This window comes from Homarus americanus, unplaced genomic scaffold (genome assembly GCF_018991925.1).
Source record: "Homarus americanus isolate GMGI-L3 unplaced genomic scaffold, GMGI_Hamer_2.0 scaffold34360, whole genome shotgun sequence".
Classification (NCBI taxonomy): domain Eukaryota; kingdom Metazoa; phylum Arthropoda; class Malacostraca; order Decapoda; family Nephropidae; genus Homarus; species Homarus americanus.
In genome coordinates this window covers 648,840-655,316 of record NW_024739403.1, presented here as the reverse complement: position 1 = coordinate 655,316, position 6,477 = coordinate 648,840, and positions in this window count along the sequence as shown.

The following is a 6,477-nucleotide window of genomic DNA, read 5'->3' as shown; positions in this document are numbered from 1 at the left end:
ACTGCTGGGCTGGGGGCAGCGTCTGAGGCAGGACGGGTGTGTTGGGGTCGGTAGGACGTGGTGCTTGGGGCAGGAAGAGGAGCGGCTGTCTGCTTAGAGTAGCAGAGCTGCTCTAGGGTATCTAACCTGCGGTGTAGAGACAGTCGCTGTAGAGCCGATGAGAGCTGCTTCTGTGTGGATAAGCCAGTCTTCCATGTTGCTTGAAGACTGGGAGCGTGGTCGGTTTCTCCCCCATCCTGTGCGAGTGCGAATCTCCGGGGGTCACCATTTGTGGGGTACGAGATGTTTGGGTTCACACTCAGGACGGGATGGAGAAAGAAAACTCACAATGTGCTCTCTGTATACATATTGTATTGGATGTACAATGCAGCTTGGTGCTGGGAAGTGGCAGCGTGGTTACAAGCGTGATGTAGAGAGAGCTGGTTGGTGAGGGTGCTCAGAGGAGGACAGCCCCAGGAAAACACACCCTAGTCCTACGTTTTCTATCTCTTACACAAAAAGTCCTATCTAAAAACCTCACCTGGCTGTCCCCAACTACCACGACTTTACCTGTGGGCAGGGTTTGTACAACTGCCCTTTCCTCTCCTTGCTCCATACCGTTCTGCCTCTTCTCTTCCTTGCCAGCTTCCTCCAGCACCTGGTAGGGGTTACTACACTCCACACCCTGGTCAGCTTTCCTGAGTCTGACCCTAGTCCCCTGGAGACAACCACTCTCCACTCCTGCTCCTCCTTCGCAGGTGTTCTGCTAGGCAGGACACCTACCTGAAGGAGTGATTATAACTGAAAATAGGACTAGGAATTGCACCATGGAAAAAAAAAACTTATTACAGTCACTTTTAGAAATAACGAAGAGTGTGTGGCGTGTTAGGTGTACTCCTGGGATAGAAGTTATTAAAAAATATCACTCTTTTACAAAGCAGAAAATATATAAGGATATACTGGTGCAAATACAGTGTCATAGAGCAGCCTTAATTAATGTGAAGAATGCAGTAATATGTGAACATTTTAGTTGTCAACAGAAAGTTCGAAATAAAAAAAAATATGAATTATTGGATTGTGATCCTGCCAGAAATTACAGTACAATACAGTATCTGGATCTGAAACCAGAAGCCATACCAGATCAAAATCCAGTTGTCAGCGGCTCAAGGATTTTTTATGCTGAAACACACAATGTAGAAATGCTTTTCTTAACAATAAAGTTTGGTGTAATTTAATACAGTAAAGGTATCAGTTAATTTATACTGAGGTATTTCAAAAGGTTCGAGGGTAATTATTGACGACTGACCTGCGGCTGCTTTTTCATATTAAACGATTATAAAAATGCCGCAAATTTACTGTTTTATAGTGGACACTATCATAGTTTGTGCAAATATGTTAATAAGTGGTTTTATCTAAATTAAACCTAACCTGGCCTTAGTTGATAATGAAAACAAGCAGCAGAAGCATTGTTAGACCTCACCAACCTAACCAAACAAATTTTCTTTTGGGTGGGGGGGAATAGCCCACCCGGGTACAGGTCATCGATCCACAACAGGGCCTAAAAGGCAAAACAAAAAAATAAGAGTTAAAAGAAATTAAAAATAGAATAGAAAAATGTTATATTAATCTACACCACGAAGGTGCCTTCCCTGACAGAGCCCCTTGGACCCCCCGGTCAGGGTATATTAAACAGAAAAAAATTTACCTATGATATGGTGTAATTTTAAATTTTTTTGTGGACGTGAGAGCAGTGCCTGTATCAAACGGTTCATAAACATACACTAAGCATTGGAATTGATCCGGCCTGGGCGGCGGAGTGTTTTGAAATATGTCAATGTGATTGGCTGGTTACATCCTGGGATGAAATGTCACCGCTGCATTACGGTACTGCCGAGAAGACAAAGTAGTGCGTGCCTAGGCACCTCATTATCTACGCCAAAAATGTTTGCACAAGAAATGATTATCCTATCAGAAATAGAGTAAGAAAATAAACAGCAAAACAATTAACTTGTCCTCGGGTCAGTCATCAATAACAACCAGTTCGAGTTTGACTCCAAACACTATTATGTTGTTCCTGCTCTCGAAACATTCCCGTTGTTCCTCCTCTCTCCTGTAGGTACAGTAGTAGGCAGCTATCAAACAGGGAGGTACTACTGCCTGGGAAGATATTGGAAGCATAATGTATTGTCTAATGGTAGACCCTGCAGCCATATGGCATCACAAAAATTGCGGTCCAACGAATTACCCAGAAGTACCCAAATGTACCCAAAAGTATATTAAATCAGGGTAAAATCTTAACGAATATATGTTTTACATCAATAAAACCTGATTAATAATGTATTCATTGAAATGTAGTCAAAATAATGAAATAATAAACAGCGAAAAACGCTAATTTCCAAAGAGGTACCTATCCAAAATGGAGATATAATTACCGATGTTTCTGTTACTTTGGGGTATTTAACATAGCCGTAGGATTTACTTTTCGTTAGGTTAGCGAAGTGCATCATGATGGATCTGAGTTATCTCCCTTGTTCACGAACTCTTTGGAATTTAGCGTTCGCCAATACTGAAAGTTTTTCGCTGTTTATTATTTCATCTTACAAATTATTTTTACAAAATTACACTAAGAATATTATTAGACATGTTTTGTGTATGTATAACAGATATTCGTAAAGATTTTACCCTGATTTAATATACTTTTGGGTAATTCGTTGGACCCCAAAAATTGTGACCAAGTCCCAGGTTCCTGATCTGACTTTCTGCCTCATTTACACACAATTGCAGGGTCTCAATTGTTTCTCTTACTTTGACAACACAACATATACCGGGTATGTATTGTTTCGCACTATTGATCTTTTTTTTTGTATTTGTTCATTATTATTATTATTATTATTATTATTATTATTATTATTATTATGTATTAGTATTATCTTATTATTATTATTACATTGTATTTTTATTCAATATTTGTTTTTGTTTTTTACAATTTATATGTTTTTAAATTATTATAATAATAATAATAATAATAATAATAATAATAATAATAATAATATTTTCACCCCCAGGCCCTGATGCAGGTCATTGATCTGTGCTCTGGTGGGCTAATCCCATAAAAAAAAAATAATAACAGTAGGTTTGCTAGTTGCAATCTCTTCAACACACTTCTTCAGAGTCCCTAGCTGCTGTAGAACCTGTTTGGATCCTGCATTACTCTCTGCCATCTTCTGTGGCCCTGCTAAAGCCTGAGCATAACTCTTCATCACTACTCCCTCCATTCAATCAGCTACTTCCTCAGTCTTAGCATGGATCTCTTTCCCAATTTGCTCTAGTTTGGAAACGGCAAGGATATAGCTTCAACTATTTCCGTCCCTAGGAATCTTGTACCCCTATGGTTTGCATTCGCTTCGTTTACTTTGGCTTTACAGTACGGTACTGTACTAAATATCTTAATATTTGGTAGGTTCGTACTGAAAATAGTAATTTATACATTACTGTACTGTATATATTAATATTTTTTTTTTAAATGTTCATACCTTATATAGCTAAGCTTAGGTGTACCTGTACATTTACAGTATGTCTAGGTCAATCAAAATTCTTGAGTTATCAGATTGCAGATTTTTATTTAATACCAGTATCTGAACATCCTGTGGATTTGTTTTGAATGGAAATAATAATTTATACAATTCGTGATTTATCCTTTTTTTCTAAATAATTTAAGTGTGAATCATCCATAGTACAGTATTCACAATTTTTGGTGTTAAAAAGTACATTATGCAACTTCAAATAAAGCATTACAGAGACCAATACTTGTGAAGGACAGTTGTACGTACTCTCAAGTGTTGGCAGCAACCACCCCATACATTGGATTTGGAAGGAAATGCTATTGTGAAAGTGAGCATGTACATCCCAGCAACTGGGGTTGGGAGAGCCCAAGGAAAATATTGTACTACTGGATACTATGTGTAAATTGGACAATGGGATAAGACAACCTTTATTTCTAAACGTTTAATTAATATCAACTACCAGTGTAGGGGTACCACCTGGGTTAAAACTGTTAACTTGAGATGTACAGTACATGAGTTTCCTTGTTACAAATTAGACTATAAAATGGGATTTCCAGGATGAATCCATCATTTATGAAATAAAATTAATTACAAGTACTGAAAATGTTTTGACAAAGCAGACAAATAACAATAAACAGTCTTATTTAAACACTTCACGAGATTCAAGTATATTCAATTAAGTATGGTATATACATATCCATTCATTTAAAAAAAAAAATGTACCATTTAAAATTTGAAAAACAAAACAATCCTTGTAACTGTAGGACTAGATTAATGCACTGAGATCACAACATAACACTTAACATACTATCCATTATAATAAAACAAACAAAATAATACCATTATGTTTGGTAGAAACAATAAGTGTGGATAATACTGTACAGTATAGGATAAACCGAACACCTTCATATCCACCACCTGTATTTAAGTCCTGTGAATTTCATGTTTTAAGTATAGTAGAAAGAATCTTCTGAAACTTTGTGTATTATTACTGTATTATAAAATCAAGAAACAAATTACATATTTTCTAGTACCGACGTTAGTGATCGCACTGTGCACTGACAAAATTTTCGTTTGTAATTCCCTTTAAAATGGCTGGCAAGCATAAAAGTGAGAGTTCTCGTGGTGCTGAGAAGAAAAACAGACACCCATTTTAGAATTTCTATGTATTATTTTCGCCTTTTCAACTTACGACCTGGTCGTCGGGACGGAACTCCGTCGTAAGTCGAGGAGAGACTGCATTGCAATTTGCATACCCAAAAAATCACAAACTCAAATGCTAATAAAGTCAAAATTAAATTACAAATGTCTATACTGTAAATAATAGTGTGTTTAGAGCTCTTCACTGTCATATGTACATGAGAATGGTAAGCTTGAGTATTTATAGGAATCTGCAATCTCACCTAGACCTGTTGTTTTTTTAATTAATAAATTTTATTTGTGTTCCCCTCTAAACAATGAAAGAACGTACAATACATTATATTAATTCACAAATAAATAATTTTTGAAGTACAGTATAACATTATTTACTTACACACCCTAGTGTTGAACTTGTTTAATTTATAATCATCCTTTTACGATAATCCGCATTAATGTTAATTACCCAGTTGGTTTTAACACCGTCTCATGATTTATGTTAGGCAGAAATCCACTTTAACAATACTGTAGATATTGTTAGGCTAAACTCACTGATGCAGAATGTAAACACTGGGGAAGCACATTTTTCCCTTCACTTGTCAAATCCAAGATGGCATATATCCACAGAAACTACTTTTCAATCCTCCACACAGACCTCCATTCAAGATACCACAGCCACCATGCAAACTTCAATCCCATGCTTTATTTCAACGTGATTACATCTCTATCCTCACTTGAGTAACAAACGCCAGCATTATTAATCATTGCGTAACCTTGTAATCGCTGTGAAACTTCCCATTATTGGTGAAAGGAAAACATTATCATTCATATTTTGCTCTATTTTGGCGACTGTGAAGTAACCAGTGTAATTTTGTAACTTCGAAAATGGCTAGCAAGTGTCTTGATGCTGCTCCAACATCTGGGAAAGCCAAGGCTTTGAGGAAGACCGTGTTTATAGAGACAAAGTTAAACATTGTTAAGTGGCAGGCTTGTTATTATTAATGTGGCATGTTTAATTTTTTTGTATTTAATTAATTAGTGTAGAATTGCTTTTTTTTATTATATGTCTGTGTCAGACAGGCCAGCAAATATATTCCATTAAAACCCATGTTAAAAAGCTCAGAATTTATGTTAGTGTATTCAGGAACACAACCCTATTTAAAATAGGGGGGTTTATCCACCCCACATTACAACTATATATATATATATATATATATATATATATATATATATATATATATATATATATATTATATATATATATATATATATATATATATATATATATATATATATATATATATATATATATATATATATATATATATATATATATATATATATATATATATATATATATATATATATATATATATATATATATATACACACACACACACTTTGGTCATAAAAATTAAATTGCAATAAATGAAAACTGTGGTTGGTGAATTTGTGATGAAAGAAGACTACCTGTTATAATTACAGTACAGTATACAATTTTCTTTTTCGGCACATACATACAGTATACAGTATATCACAGGGATTTACACTAATGTCCCACCACTAAAGAAGAGAATGGTAAGGCTCTAATTGTGCATTTATTATTCTCTATATAATTTACACTAATGTGAAAACACATGTAGCTACTGCTTAACGCGGTCAATAAAACCCACAGGGTACCGTATAAGTGAAACCGCTAAGTGAACAACAGAACATATGGGATTAATTCCAATAGAAACTGGCCCGACCCCCAAACTCCACTTTTTCCGACACAATACCTATGTTCTAGTAAAAATAA